At 39.4% G+C, this 17,500-nt stretch overlaps 1 long non-coding RNA gene across 1 annotated transcript in view; it reads left to right on the forward strand.

Annotated features, from left to right (window-relative positions):
• LOC137651960 (uncharacterized) overlaps positions 1 to 17,500 on the forward strand; it is a 923,293-nt gene that overhangs the window by 382,565 nt on the left and 523,228 nt on the right. The window lies entirely within an intron of this gene.

The following is a 17,500-nucleotide window of genomic DNA, read 5'->3' on the forward strand; positions in this document are numbered from 1 at the left end:
ATGTGTTAGATCCCAACTCGAGGAGTGTGGGGCCAATTGGATATAGTCTATGGTTAAACGAGTGTAGATTAGGAGCTTTCGTTCTTTAAAATGATTTCATTGAATATTTTGTGTTTCGGAGGAGAAAATATTGTAATGGTTAGCATTGCATCCACGGGAAACAAGGAATTATTATTATTATTATTATTACTATTATTATTTTTATTATTATTATTATTACTATTATTATTATTATTATTATTATTATTACTTGCTAAGCCCCAACCCTAGTTGGAAAAACGGGATGCTACAAGCCCAGGGGCTCCAACAGGGAAAATAGCTTAGTAAGGAAAGGAAGCAAAGAAAAATAAAATATTTGAAGAAGAGCAATAAGATTAAAATAAATATCTCCTATATAAACTATAAAAACTTTACCAAACGAAGAGGAAGAGAAATAAGATAGAATAGTGTGTCCAAGTGTACCCTAAAGCAAGAGAATTCTAACCCAAAAGACTGTGGAAGAGGAAGACCATGGTACAAAGGCTATGGCACTACCAAGATAAGAGAACAATGATTTGATTTTGGAGTGTCCCTCTCATAGAAGAGCGGCTTACCATAGCTAATGAGTCCCTTCTACCCTTACAAAGAGAAAAGTTGCCACTGAACAATTACAGTGAGGTATGAAGAATTGTTTGGTAATCTAAGTGTTGTCCGGTGTATGAGGACAGAGGAGAATGTGTAAAGAATAGGCCAGACTATTCGGTGTGTGTGTGTAGGCAAAGGGAAAATGAACCGTAACCAGAGAGAAGGATCCAATGTAGTACTGTCTTGCCAATCAAAAGACCCCATAACTCTCTAGTGGTAGTATCTCAACGGGTGGCTAGTGCCCTGGCCAATCTACTACCTTATGATATAAACTTTTGTCCGCGTTTAAGAACTAATAGTAAGAGCATTATCAAAACATTAAAACCATAGGAGTGTCAATATGATGTAAATACAGTAAAAAAGTGAATCATGAAACACCCATGAATGGCATGCTATTAAGGTACATTATAGAATAAAGAAATATGAAAGAATATTATTTTCTAATATGACAGGTTAGTAGAATATCATTTAGCGGGATGGAAACCGCATCTTATCATGGGATGCAACCATAAAAATAATGAGGGAAGGCTAATATTAAAAGTAAGATATGCATAAAACTTACTTTGAGTATAATAAAGTATTGAAATGATATGTTGATTCAGCATAGAATAAACTGCTGTCATATTGTAGACCGAGTGGAAAACTATGATTGATAATTGACTGACTGATTAACTTCCTATAATGCGATGTTGAATAGGATAGGCAGAAGGGCTACAAGCTCGGTTTGAAAGTTGAGTGTGGACGATAGTTCAGTATTTCAAAATGATTAAAATGGACGAGGCTTTAAATCGGAAGTAAAAGAGCATCGTTTTATGGGTTTATAGATTTGAAAAGTAAAAAAAAAAAGTGAGCCCAAATTATTTTTGACAATGTGAGACATATCTTGATATCTTCATTGCCAAAGGGAAATTACATCCTAAATAAACGGGTATTCTTTGATGTTAAGATGTATACTGAACGTTGTAATGTGGAGTTAAAAGGAAAAAAAGTATAGTTTATAAGCAAAGAAAATAAGAAAAAATTATTTAACTGCTATTTCTATTCCAAAAAAACGAGATGATCATAAGGGCTTTAAAAATTCTTATAAGTAAGTTTTAGTCCTTAAAAGGCAATTTACTAAAACGAAAGATTGATAAACAAAAATAAATTCATTCATTCAATGTTGCTGGTTTGGGCTGTAATTCAGTTGCTACAGTTGAATATCTGGCCTTAATAATTTTGTTTCATTGACGAATCTCTTTCATAGGGTAAATATTATCATTATGACCAGATTATCATCATAACCATAAATAATTTTTACACACACTGTATACATATACGGAATGTTCTTATTCCACTGAAATAGCATGATATTTAATCGTATCCTTTCAATATTATGCTGTATTTAAATTCACGTTAAATGTAATCGGTAAGAGGCATGAGATCGAATAATGATTTATTTAGATATCAATATAAAAATGCTATCTTGATATATCATTTAGAATTCCCTGTAGATAGCCAACTCTTGATAAAGGACTTCGTTCCGGTACAATACGAGCGCATCTTGATAAAGGCAAGGGTCGTTGTCTTTGATATAGTGTTTATGCTGACCGACTTCGGGCCGGCCTAGTTGGATCAAACACCATTTAGGGTCGGATCGCGAAAGGATCAGGGCTTGAAATAAACTAGAGATGCTCTTCGCTCCAGCTTGCTTTTCAGGGGCTTATGTGAGGTCATTGAATGGCTCGGGCCTTATTCCAGGGCCCTCCTCCCACAATACGGGTCCCATCCCCCTTTCCGGCTCCCCTTGGGAAGAACTGTCTTCTGAGGAGAGAGAGAGAGAGAGAGAGAGAGAGAGAGAGAGAGAGAGAGAGAGAGAGAGAGAGAGAGAGATTGTTTTTTCATATCACTAAAAGCAATTGATACTTCACATTAGCTAATACACCCAATCTTACATAAAGTGAAATGCAACATAATCAAACTTAAAACACAGCTAACACTTAATGAAAAACCAGCCAAACGTTTCCTACAGATGAATAGCCATTATTTCAGCATCTAACATCACTGATGTTATTAAAATGACCGACCATCACATTCGGACCGTGGAGGGATCCCACTACCTTTCGCCTTCATTCCCACTCGTGTAATGATGAGCAATTAGGTGGCTGGGTTGAGTGTCAGTTGGCTGCTACGGCAAAATCCCATTTCGCCTTCTCGCAAATTCAGGGCACGCAGTTCACATCGTGAATAATTTACTCATTATGAATAATTAATTGTTTATCGTTTTCATTTCGAGTGAGTGTTATTGTATCTGCGAATGAGTGATGACATTTCTGCTAGTTTTTGATATTTTTTTCTTTAGTAATGTGATCTTTAGAAAATAAAAGATGAAAATCTGGAACGTAATTAGTATGCCACAAACGGTACAACTATCTGTTATAACTAATGTCAGATTGCAATGATGTTGATCATTTATGGATTATGCTGGGTTTATTTATTGCCAATGATTGATGTGCCTCAGTTACGAATGGTAAATAAGTCCTGAGGACAGTTGATTGATTTCAATGGAAAAATGTATGAATATTTGATAACTGATTTGTTTGTAATGGAATTTTAATGATGTGCGGTGGAGATCAAAGCGACTCTTTTGCTCAGCTTTCTTTTCATTGAAGAAGTGCTTCCCTTTCATAACAGTAATTACTGTGGCACTTGAATGGAGCGAGACTGATGTCAACGGAAAGGAATGGAATTCATTTCATGCTTTGGGAATGTGGCTCCTATTGAAGAATTGCTATCTTCTTGAGCCTTCTGGAAATTTATTCCTACTTGTTGTTTTTCATATTTTTATTGCTACTTTATTATTGCTGCTGTTATTGTAGTTTTAAGCTCAATGATGGATAGAAAAAAAATTTCTACGTGTTAACTTTCTCTTTCTTGTTGAAGGATGAAGTTAATAAATGAAGGTCTATGTAAATTTTTTGAAAATTGTATTTCATTTTTTTTTTCTTTTTTTTTTTTATAATTTCGAGGTGTTTTGATCGTTTTATTTTTCTGTGTGCATCTTTACCATCATCAACCAGAAAGAAATTATTGTATGGAAAAACTTTAACCATATTCAGAAATGCAATTCAATTTCAGTTCAAGGGTTAAACATGAAAGTATTCTGTGACAGAAATATGATCTCTAAATTAGATGTTATTTCCTGGATATAGTCTTTCCTAAGCGTTTAAACAACTTTGTAAAGAATCAAGATTAATATTTTAAAATGAACGAAGACAAAGCAATTAATAGGAGCATGCTTTTTAAGATGATTTCCAATACCCAAATACTATAATTATTTTTCTATTATATATGTATTAGTTGTACGTTGTATGTTACATTTGGTATAATATTGCTTAACAGGTCGTGTTAAAAAAAAAAAAAAAAACAAGAAAGGTTGTCTTAGTTTTCATATAACTCAGTAATCCATAATTTGAGGTGAAACTTTTAAGGAAATTCTATTTGGCAATTCCGTAATGAAAATATTTATTGTTTTTCGTATTCTCTTTGTGAGGATAACGAAACTTCAAAATTGTATATCTAGCAAATGCCTAAATACTCATTGAGAGTTATGCTAATTTGTAAGGCAGTCCGGCAAATTGCCTTTATACTCTGACAGAATCAGTCTGGTTATATGCTTGGAAATGATTCCATTCCTTGTGATCTGCTACTTGTACCTTTTTTATTAGGCAACAAATAACACAAAGACTCCACGTATAATCTTATATCATCATTGTTTTGAATTTAGACTCCGTCGCACAATTTAATTATTTGATTATTTTGTTTTACCATTGGCTTTAAGGAAAGGACTAGAAGCTTTCATGGGGATATTTCATTGTATTATATTTGTAATTTCAATAGAAGAGTAAAATATTCTTTTGTATAGTTTCATTAGTTTATCGTTAACCTTGCTTTTTTATTGTTGATCTTAGTTTCATAGATCCAGGTTTATTTACAGTATATTTATGCACCAGTATTGTTCATATGTTGTTGAAGTATTTTTGTTGTTTTTATTTCAATATTTCATTTTTATAGAGAATTACTCTATATGTAGATACTTCAGTTTAATTGATTGAGAAACTGCTGGATAAATCTCGTAAACAAACATTGCTATGATTATTATTACTGCCATGTTGTAACTCCTGAACAGTGCAGGGAATTCTGGATTTAAATTTTAAAACCTTAACTGCTTCAAACACTAATGCAGAAGGCTCATGAGCATTGTGTCGAACCTCCCTAGTACACAGTTGGTTTCTTCCTTGCCACCACCTTACACTCCATACATGAAACAACTTTGGTCATTCTCTCCTCTTTCCGCTAAAAACTTTCCACAAGGAAGAGATGTCTCAGAACAATCTAATCCTTCCTTTTAACTATATTAGCCTTTTGAATTCTTTTAGATCATCAAAACTCTTTAATCAGTCCTTTCACCAACAATTTCCCTTTGAATACCTTCATGTTTCACTTTTGTGTAGTATATTCTAGGGAAAATATTAATCAAATATTCCATACTCCATTCACGATCCTCTTTCATGTTCCATATAGATAGGTAATGTTTGTTGTTGAAAATGTATGGCGTAGAAGATATTGAGTTTAGAGCAATAAAAAGATTTTATAATGGAAGAAAGCATATGTTAGAATATGTAGAATATGGAGACAAACCAGAAGGGTGACTGGTTTGGTGTAAAAGGGGATGTCAGATAAAGATGTGTCATTTTTCCATGACTTGTATTTTTAAGGATGGAGTAAAAGAAGAAGAGTATTGTGTGTAGATAGGAAGTTGGGAAATAAGAAAGTGAGTCATCAATGGAGTTTGTAATGGTTTGTATTTGTTTGTATTTTCCGAATGAGGATAGTGAGAAAGAACTCCAGAAACCAGCAAAGGGTTAAGCAAGAAAGGCAGCTGGATGTCTGTAAAAGGTTGGGAAGAAACTCAAATTAATCATGGAAGCCAAAGTGTGAATGTGCAGTTATTTTAGGAGCCAATTATCCTCTTTTGAACTGAAATTTGAATTATGAATGCAGATGAAAAAATAAATAACTGAAGTTGGTAAGAAAAGCTATTTGTGTAATATATTTGGTGTTAGAAGATCTGATTAAATTTGATAGGTGTATTTTGTGAGGTTTGATCACACGGAGAGAATAAACGACGATCCGTTAATGAAACGTTTTCTATTAAAAAACATCAGGAGGCAGGAGGAGAGCAAAGCCTTTGAAAGTGTTGTATGGTGGTATAAAAATGGATGGGAAAGGAGGGACAATCTTATCAAGGAAGCTCAAGAGTACAGATAAGCTAGGAATGATGAGCTCAATATATATATATATATATATATATATATATATATATATATATATATATATATATATATGTATATATATATAAATATAAATATATATATATATATATATATATATATATATATATATATACATACATATGTATATATATATATATGTATATATATGTGTATATATATATATATATATATATATATATATATATATATATACATACATATGTATATATATATATATATATGTATATATATGTATATATATATATATATATATATATATATATATATATATATATATATATATATATATATATATGTGTGTGTGTGTGTGTGTGTAAAATCTCCGGAAAACGTAATACCCAGATGCAATAAACCACAAGGGAAACTGAAAATACTAAGTGAATCCTGACTATAATTATCAAGAGATAAAACTAGCTAGGATTTACGCAGTATTTTCTCTTATCTTTGTGCTTTATTCTATCTGTGCATATAAGCAGCTCTTTTAGGAGAATGACATTCCAAAATCAAACCTTTGCTCACTAGTAGTGGGTATTGATATGGCTTTCCACTGTCTTGGGTTAGAGTTCTCTTGCTTAAGGGCAAATGAGCACTCACTATTCTATCTTATTTCTCTTCCTCATGTTTTTGTCAAGGTTTATAGTTTATATAATAAAGATTTATTTTAGATGTTGTTACTGTTCTTGAAATATCTTATCTTAATTTGTTTACTTCTCTTCTAGATTATTTGTTTCCTTTCCTTACTGGGCTATTTTCCTGGTGGGAGCTCTTCGGCTTATAGCATCCTGCTTTTCCAACTAGGGGTGTAGCTTAGGAAGTAATAATAATAATAATAATAATAATAATAATAATAATAATAATAATAATAATAATAATAATGGTATACTAGATAGGCATATACATAGAATATATATGTATATATATATATATATATATATATATATATATATATATATATATATATATATATACGTGTGTGTATATATATGTATATATATGTATATATATATATATATATATATATATATATATATATATATATATATATACATATATATACATATATATATGTATATGATAAATTTTACACATTTAAACATGTTTTTCATATTTCAAATAAGCCATATATTTTAACACATTAATGTCTGGATTCTCTTACCGACCTCAGGATCAGAGTCTCGAGGTGAAATCACTCAAAGACAATAGCATCTGACCGGCTGGGAATTGAACCCTAGTCCAGGATGCTTGTATAACAGTGACCGTACCATCCACTCGTGGCTAAATGACACGGTCACTGTCATACAAGCATCCTGGACCAGGGTTCGATTCCCTGCCGGTCAGATGCTATTGTCTTTGAGTAATTTCACCTCGAGACTCTGATCTGGGGTCGGTAAGAGAATCCAGACATTAATGTGTTAAAATATAAGGCTTATTTGATATATATATATATATATATATATATATATATATATATATACATATACATATATATATATATATATATATATATATATATATATATATATACATATACATATATATATATATATATATATATATATATATATATATATATATATATATACAGTATATATATATATATATATATATATATATATATATATATATATATATATATATATAACGGATTTTGAGCGAAGCGAAAAATCTATTTTTGGGTGAGATAGCCATGTCGTCCTGATGGAAGTTCCTATAGGGTAGCTTCCTAGGGTATATTACAACTACGGCGATATTCCCAGAGAATTTACCTTAAGGTACCAGAATTCTAACTCCTGGAGCGAGTATCCCTCGTGAAAGGGATATCGCGACATATCAGAGGACGTATTCTAGACACGTCACATGGCAATCTACGACCTGAACAGAGATTTCGTCTCGTAGGATGTGATTGACGAGATACGAATTCGGGAAAGAAAAAGGGGAGCCGCTCCCAAGGCTTCCTTATCCCCCGATTCGTATGCGTGCCTGGCGCCAATCCTGGCGCCATCTGTATTCCTTTTTGCGTAGCTTAACAACTCGGTGTTTTTTCCTGTTTTTCTCGCAAATCTTGGATTTATTCAGCTTTTCATGGCTTCTTCGTCTTCGTTGGCCTCGGATAAGTTGAGTATAGTGTCTGTTATGTATAAATGTAGGCTCTTGGTAAAATTTTGAGTGATTAATAGGATTAATCTTTGATACAAGAGCCGTAGCCTACCAGAGGTGTCCTGGACACTGTCACTCGCTAGGTATAAATTAGTTAGTCAGAGTGACATTCCTGGTTGTTTTGCTTTAATAAATTTTAGCTATTTAGCTTTACATAGGATTTCCTTTCGTGCTTAGTATTATTTGGCGAAGTATTCGCCATTCTGGCCTACGCTAGGCCATGTAGCCTAGTCGTTTGGTCCTAGTACTTCATGCATGATTTTGGTTTTTCCGAGTGTAATTAAAATTTTATTGAAGCTTTAGGCTATATTTTATACATTTAAGACTGTGTGGAATATTTCCAAGATTGTATACGTGTGAGTTTCTGTGAATTAGGTAATCGATTCTCTTGGTGCCTAGGCTAATTGCTTATGGAGCCTTAGTATACTTTATCATACTCCCCGGTTGCTTTCTTTTCTTCGGAGAAGGTATGCAATCCCTTTCCCTCTGTTTAAGCCTTGGGCTTATCCCTAAGTGGTTTTTTCCGAATTTATTTTCGATAAAACTATACTAGGGTGTTACTGTACCTTCCTGTTCCAGTAAGTCTGGTTCAAAGAGGGACAGAACAACAGAGTTTTTAGTCTGAGTCCGTGTTGTCTGGCTTGGGGCAGAGTCTCCCTCGCTGACCTAACACTTACAAAGGGAGCTTAGCTCCCTTAGGTCACTACCGAAGGTTTCTGTAAGTTATGATTCCTTCTTTTGTGATCGACCAGACTAAGTCCTGTTGCTGTTCTCGGGGGAGGATAAGTTCTTCCCTTGGGAGTAGCAACGCCTTCCTTGCTTTGGTGCTCTGGAAGCTGGCAAGTATTGCTGGCCCTTTCCCTTAGATCTCCCTTAGGCTAAGACAAAATTCTTGGCTGCGGGTGATCTGTCACTAAAGCAAGGTTGGCAGGACCCTCTTGTCCCTTCCCCCTCTATCTCCGTAATGGCCTAGCCATTACTGTACTGTACCTTGCCGGCCGGCAGAGCTGGCCGGCAGGGGTATTACTGTACTGTACGTCGTTCTACTTCTGGACCTAGTATAGGTTGGGATGTGGAATTGACTAAGCCCATTGCCGGCCGGCAGAGATGCTGGCCGGCAAGGGTCTTATGTTTTCGAGTGCTGCCCGGACCTCTCTTGGTCCCTCATCCATGCCTGCCGGCAGAGCCGGACGGCATTGGTCAAGGAAGCCTGAATTAAGTTTCTCCCCTTCCTTATATGCACTCTTTCGGTTGCCGGGCTTGGGGGGTTGTGTACACTCTTATCCCGGCATCCATTCTATTTTCTTCTAGTGCTGTACCTGTCCCGGCTGCCGGCCTATGAGGCCGGCAGCCGGGCAGGTGTAGTCTTCTGGTTCTTTTGCTGCCGGCTGGCATCGGTCTTGTACCTTTGCCGGCCGGCTTATGTCAGTCCTTGTCTGCCGGTCACCAAGAGTGTGGCCGGCAGCTGGGTACTACCTTGTGTAGTTGCTGGCCGGCAGTCATTGCCGGCCAACACTTGCTGTTGCCGGCCGGCAGCTGCTGCCGACCGGCACAGGCATTTGAACCAGAGTGCTGCCGCCCTATAGCTGTTAAGTAGTATACTTTAAAGCTAGTTGTGGTGTGTGCCGGCCGGCAAAGGCAGGCCGGCACACATCCTCCTATACTGTACTAGTATTCTTTTGTATAGCATATACAGTAAGAAGAAAACTATAGTAAAGGTTTAGGTACAGCACTGTATCTTCTAACACTATTGTGTTTTCTTGCACAGCCCTTTGCTGTTGCCTTCAGATAGGAAGCAGAGTTCTTCCCTGTCTATTATCCAGGATTTTAAAATCATTGCCTAGGTGTGAGCTCCACCTGTTTCCTCTGGAAACCTTGCATTGGTTACTCTAGAAGAGATAAACCATTTTGATTTTATTATCTGGAAGGCTGCAACAATGGGTTGTGAGGGAAACACAAGTGTGTGTCTTTCCTTTATGAATTGTTATGCTATACTATGCATATCCAGTGATACATAGTTCACTTGATACTCATGGAAATTTCTTCTCTTTACAGGAGGACCCTCCGAAGTGCGGAAATGTTTTCTGCAATGTCCGCAGCAAGAACCTCTGCGGACATGAGTGTTGTAGGAGACACGCAGCATGCGCTGTCTCCAAGGATGATCTCCAGTATTGGGACCCTCAGGTATGTACTGTATGCACTAACCTGATTACTGAGGCTTTTGATTCCCCTAGAACGGCGGAATCAAGGGATATAGCAAGGGAAAAGCTTCGTACTTGGGTAAGGGGCTTCAAGAAGAACACCTCTGGCCCTTATCTTCCAAGTGAGAAGATGAGGGCGTATCTTTTTCCCCAGGCATCATCTGAGGCAGTGATTCCCCAGCCTCAAGAGGAGATCCCTCAAGATCAAGTCCAGGTGGACGCGGAAGTCGCAGATGCGATGCAAGACATCCAGTTGTATGACAGGATGTCTGACCTGGACAAACGTTTGGAAGAAGACCTCCTGGCAGAAGGTCAGGATCAAGTTCAAACCCCGGATGTCGTAGAGGATGAGGTCGACGAGGTGTCGGCTACTCCGGTTCAGATGCCGGAGCCTATCCCCTCAACATCGGCTGGTCTCCCAGTAGAACTGGGACAGGCCCTCTCTTTGATTGTTGGAATGATCTAACAAATGCAGAAGGAGAATCAGGAGAAGGCGGCTGCAATGGAACTGCGTATGCAGTCCCTAGCAGAATCACATGGGCCCCAGAAAAGGCTCAATGTGAAAGACCTTCCCATATGCTCAGATGCTAACCCATGGAGGTATGCTGAGCACATGCCGATGACGACTGGAAAGATCGTCATCTCGGATAAGCTGGGTTCAGTTCCCCTAGAGGAGGTAGAATTCTGGCCCAGCAAGGCATCATATCCGGACTGCTATGTCCGGCTGAGAAAAGAACCAGCTTCAAGGGAGGAGACAGAGCCGAAGGAGGTCATTATTATGGACCACTCTAAGGCTCAAGCCCTACTTTCATCCTCGATGAAAGAGAGGGGCTTCTCTAATTCGAAGGTAGCTGCATTGAGCAAGAAGCTCCCTTCTTTTGTGTCCTCTCCTGATAGAGCCTTCCCCTTTTTACAGAAAGGGTTTGCGGCTGTCCTAAAGGCAGTCGAGGCCGGCAAGCCTTGCCCCTCCCTGGAGGAGTGTAAACCCTTGTCGCTGGCTCTGCCTATGGACCACAAAGACTGGAAGGATGTCCATCTGACATTCTCAGTGGGAAAGTTGGAGGCTGATATTGCCGGACGGCAATTCGGCGAGGACCTCCCCAAGCTGTCCGAATCTCTTTTACGAAGAGAGTTCGAGACCAAAGAAAGACTGGCTGCCTCAATGTCTCATCAGACTACTCTTGAGACAATGGCAAGTGACCCCAAGGTCCATGAAATGTTCATGGTAGTGGCTAAGTCTCACCTAGCCACAGTGACGAAGGACCTTTATGGCTTCATCAAGGCAAGGAGAGCTTGCAGGGAGTTCGTGTTCACCGGGGCTTCGGTGAGACACGAGCCAAGGAAATTAATCTCCTCCAACATTTGGGGAAAAGACCTTTTCCCTACCGATGTGGTCAAAGAGGTTGTTGATAAGGCCGCCGTGGAGAATAGAAACCTTCTCCAGAAGTGGGGCCTGGCTATCAAAAGAAAATCTTCCCCGGATGAGGGTCCTCAACCAAAGAGGAAGAATATGAGGACTAGGCTACCGTCTCGGCCAGCCAAGCCTTATAGACAGCAACAGCAACTGCAATTGCCTTTGCCTCCAGTGCCCCAGATGGTGGCACAAACCCCGACTGCTTTTCAGTGTGTACCCCAGGCTGTGCCAGGTCAGTCAACCACATTCGCCCCAACGTTCGAAGGACAGTCTTCTTCCTTTCGTGCAAAACTTAGAGGAGCAGCCAGAGGCTCGTCTAGGCACCCCTCAAGGGGAAGGGGATTCAGAGGTGGTCGTGGTCAGGGAGGCAAGACCTCAGGACGGCAGTCCAAGTGAAATGATACCGGTAGGAGGGAGACTGATGAAATTTTGGGATCGCTGGACCTTCAATCCCTGGGCCCAAAGCCTACTCAAGAATGGACTGGGTTGGAGCTGGTACAGCACTCCACCCCCATGCCTTCGGTTTTTCCAACACTCCACCCCCGTTTTGGAGGAGTACGTTCAAGAACTGTTGGAGAAAAATGTGATCCGAAAGGTGAAGTCCATCAAATTCCAAGGGAGGCTGTTTTGTGTTCCCAAGAAAGACTCGGAAAAGCTCAGAGTCATTCTGGACTTGTCACCACTCAACAAGTTCATAGTGAATTGCAAATTCAAGATGCTAACACTGCAACACATAAGGACCTTACTGCCCAAGAGGGCATACTCAGTCTCTATAGACTTGTCAGACGCCTATTGGCACATTCCAATCAGCCGTCGACTCTCCCCCTACCTAGGGTTCAGGCTACAACGGAGACTGTACGCCTTCAGAGCCATGCCATTCGGGCTAAACATAGCCCCAAGGATTTTCACGAAGCTTGCGAGCGCAGCTCTCAAACAATTACGCCTAAAGGGAATTCAGGTAGTAGCCTTCCTGGACGACTGGCTGGTGTGGGCAGCATCCGAGACCGAATGCTTACAAGCTTCCAGTCAGGTGATCCAGTTCCTAGAGTACCTAGGCTTCAAGATCAACAGAAAAAAGTCTCGACTTTCTCCATCTCAAAAGTTCCAGTGGCTGGGAATCCACTGGGACCTTTTGTCACACAGTTTCTCCATCCCGACGAAGAAAAGGAAGGAGATAGCGGGCTCTGTCAAGAGACTTCTAGATTCCGAAAGGATATCAAGACGCGAACAGGAGAGGGTACTAGGCTCTCTCCAGTTTGCTTCAGTGACAGACCCAGTGCTAAGAGCACAGCTAAAGGATGCAACCGGAGTTTGGAGAAGGTATGCATCAAACGCGCGAAGAGACCTGAGAAGACCAGTGCCGCCTCGGCTACGTACTCTTCTCAGACCTTGGTCCCAAGCCAGACATCTAAAGAAGTCGGTTCTTCTTCAGCCACCTCCCCCGTCGATGACGATTCACTCAGACGCCTCAAAGGAGGGATGGGGAGGTCACTCTCATCGGAAAAAAGTCCAGGGGACTTGGTCCAAGCTATTCAGGACCTTTCATATAAACTTTCTAGAAGCTATGGCAGTGCTCCTTACCTTAAAGAAAGTCTCCCCGCGTCACTCGATCCACATAAGATTGGTGACGGACAGCGAGGTGGTTGTGAGATGCTTGAATCGACAAGGGTCGAGGTCACCACCTCTCAACCAAGTGATGTTAGCCATTTTCCGATTGGCGGAAAAGAAGAAGTGGTACCTGTTGGCAGTTCACCTTCAAGGAGTCCGCAATGTGACGGCGGACGCTCTATCCAGGTTCACACCGATAGAGTCGGAATGGTCCTTAGACGCAGGATCATTTTCCTTCATTCTGAATCAAGTCCCAGAACTGCAATAGACCTCTTTGCGACGAAAGACAACAAGAAGTTGCCCCTGTACGTGTCCCCGTACGAGGACCCCTTAGCGGAAGCAGTGGACGCAATGTCCCTCGACTGGAACAGATGGTCCAGGATTTATCTGTTCCCTCCTCACAACCTGAGATCCTTCAAGGGGGTAGCGGCAATAGTGGCCCACAAGTGGGCGAACAGTATGTGGTTCCCCTTGGCGTTGGAACTACAGATGAAGTTCGTGCCGCTACCACATCCAGTTCTGACCCAGCGAGTCCAGAAGTCGACTGTCTGCGCTTCATTACAGAAAACCCAGACCCTGCAGCTCCCTAGCGGTGAGAAAGCGTTTCGGGATTTCGAAAGCCAGCATAGACTTCCTAGAGGAATATAAGTGCAAATCGACTAGAAGGCAATATGAGTCATCTTGGAGAAAATGGGTGGCCTTTGTAAAGGCAAAGAATCCGCAGGAGATCTCAACAGACTTCTGCTTATCTTTCTTCATCCACCTCCATGGCCAAGGGTTGGCAGCTAACACGATTTCAGTGTGTAAATCTGCTTTGATGAGACCCATTTTATTTGCCTTCCAGATCGACCTAGGTAACGAGATCTTTAATAAAGTTCCGAAAGCCTGCGCTAGGCTCAGACCTTCAGCACCTCCAAAGCCCATCTCATGGTCTTTAGACAAAGTTCTTCATTTCGCCTCCCTGTTGAGCAATGAAGAATGTGCGTTAAAGGATTTGACGCAAAAAGTTATTTTCCTATTTGCACTCGCGTCCGGGGCCAGGGTTAGTGAGATCGTAGCCCTCTCGAGAGAGGCAGGTCGTGTTCAGTTCCTGGATGGGGGGGAGCTGAACCTGTTTCCGGATCTTACGTTTCTCGCCAAGAATGAGTTACCCACCAACAGGTGGGGTCCCTGGAGAATCTGCCCTCTGAAAGAAGATGCATCTCTATGTCCAGTAGAATGCCTAAAGGTCTATCTTCGTAGAACTTCAGACTTCAAGGGTGGTCAACTATTCAGGGGAGAAACATCAGGCTCAAATTTATCTCTGAATCAACTCAGAGCGAAAATCACATATTTTATTCGCAGAGCGGATCCTGACAGTACACCCGCAGGTCACGATCCGAGGAAAGTTGCCTCATCCCTAAATTTCTTTAATTGTATGGATTTTGAACATCTCCGTTCATACACGGGCTGGAAGTCTTCCAGGGTGTTCTTTCGCCACTATGCGAAGCAAGTAGAGGAACTTAAGAGATCTGTGGTAGCAGTGGGTCGTGTAGTTAACCCTACTGTTTAACTCTGCGAGGAACAGTGGTCTTAATTGGGATGATTAAGTCCAGGGTGAGTGTGTAGGTACATACTGTACTACAAACTAAATGAGGGCACCAAGTGCCCATATAGACTGTTCCTTCTTTCAAAGGTGAACCTAGCATAAGTTCAGACATGTGTGCCAAGCGTTTCTAACGCTAATGTGATTGATTTGTAATACAGACTTTTTATGACTTGATACCTTGGTATCTTATTAAAGTGGTGTTTAATGGTTTTTCTTTCAGATAAACAAGTTCTGTTTACTATCATACTTATGCTTAAAGTTTTGGGTTATCCTCTTTTATATAAATATATATATTTGTTGTTAACCTGTCTGTTTATTATCTGTCAATAAACTTGTTCTTGAGAACCTTGCGTCTCTTTCACCTGTGTCAATTTATTGGTATAATTGAGCATTTTAATTCTATGTATCTTATCTGGGATAATTCTGATAGAATTGTTCTGTTATGCAAGCTATGTTGCATTGGTTTATGTAAGTCCCCTAATGGGAGGACTCCGTCCCATGAGGGGACGAGGGCGGTTTTATTAGTTTCTTCCTATGCGGATATAAACCTTTGTCCAATACAAGTATTGTGCGGATTACTGGTCAATATATTGACGCAGTGGTTCTATACAAACTATGCTTTACTTAATATAGGGCGAGACCACTATATTAGCTTGCCTGGTATTCATACATAGATATATGTACTCTTCGAGACTTTCCAGAGTCTAGTAGGACTCTTCCCTGTAGGGGGCAGGAAGCTCTAACATAGTTTATAGTTAGTTGAAAAGATGTATAACGGTAACATCTTAGGTCTCTAGGTCTAGTCGACCGGGAATAAATACCTCCGGGGAGTACGGCACGTTCTGAGAATCCACAGATACAGTAATGCTCTGGTACACTTCCATCAGGACGACATGGCTTGAGCCCAAAAAACGGATTTTGAGCGAAGCGAAAAATCTATTTTTGGGTGAGATAGCCATGTCGTCCTGATGGACCCGCCCTTGCCTTTCTAAGAAAGGGCTGTAGGACCCCTCCCTACATACAGTATCTGTAGCACCTCGTGTACGCTACAAGGAATACAGATGGCGCCAGGATTGGCGCCAGGCACGCATACGAATCGGGGGATAGGGAAGCCTTGGGAGCGGCTCCCCTTTTTCTTTCCCGAATTCGTATCTCGTCAATCACCTCCTACGAGACGAAATCTCTGTTCAGGTCGTAGATTGCCATGTGACGTGTCTAGAATACGTCCTCTGATATGTCGCGATATCCCTTTCACGAGGGATACTCGCTCCAGGAGTTAGAATTCTGGTACCTTAAGGTAAATTCTCTGGGAATATCGCCGTAGTTGTAATATACCCTAAGAAGCTACCCTATAGGAACTTCCATCAGGACGACATGGCTATCTCACCCAAAAATAGATTTTTCGCTTCGCTCAAAATCCGTTATATATATATATATATATATATATATATATATATATATATATATATACAGTATATATATATATATATATATATATATATATATATATATATATATATATATATATACTGTATATATATATATATATATATATATATATATATATATATATATATATATATATATATATATATGTGTGTGTGTGTGTGTGTGTGTGTGTGTGTGCGCGTCTGCGTATGTTATGGAATAGAACTTTCAATATGATCGTTTTACTAAATTTTAAGACACATATTGTAGAGCCACGACTAAATAATTCACAAGGAAACATGAGTGAGGTACAACTTTTACTAAGCTAAAATGGAGTAAAATCCGTTTCCATGATATTGGTTAGCCTTTAAATGGCCTCTCTCGAATTGGATTAAAGGATTGAGCCAAGTAAAATAAAATTGACAGAGCTTGCATATACATATATATATACATGTATATATATATATATTTTTATATATATATATATATATATATATATATATATATATATATATATATGTATATATATATGTGTGTGTGTGTGTATAGTGTTTATATTTATTTTTAGTGAACTGATGGCTTATAATATGCACTTGTGTGAATGTAAATGTATCATTGTTCAAGAGAGAGAGAGAGAGAGAGAGAGAGAGAGAGAGAGAGAGAGAGAGAGAGAGAGATCAGCAGGAACAAGTTAATGATAAATCTCAGTTGGTGAAATGGTACGGAAATATTTTTGACCCAACCGTGACAGATAACGAGCAGTTCGTTGTTAGGATCATGTCAACAAGTCTTTTATCTCCCCTTTCGGAAAGGGAAGGAAAGATGCATGCTTTGAGGGTTTGTTGGCCCTTATTTTTTTTTTTATTTTTTATATTTAGTTATTAATTTCAGTCATTAAATCCCATTATGCAAGACTGCTCATTGCGCTGTGTGTACGTTATTTCCGTGTGTTTTTTTAATGTAGCGATGAACCACCGTTGGCTGTGTATTGATGATGCTGTCTTGTCTGCTCCTAGTATTGATATTTCTAGAAATGATGCTGTACTCTCTCTCTCTCTCTCTCTCTCTCTCTCTCTCTCTCTCTCTCTCTCTCTCTCTCTCTCTCTCTCTCTCTGATGTACTGCTCACTAGTCTTTCTTCTCCT

Source organism: Palaemon carinicauda, chromosome 13, assembly GCF_036898095.1.
Source record: "Palaemon carinicauda isolate YSFRI2023 chromosome 13, ASM3689809v2, whole genome shotgun sequence".
Taxonomy (NCBI): Eukaryota; Metazoa; Arthropoda; class Malacostraca; order Decapoda; family Palaemonidae; genus Palaemon; species Palaemon carinicauda.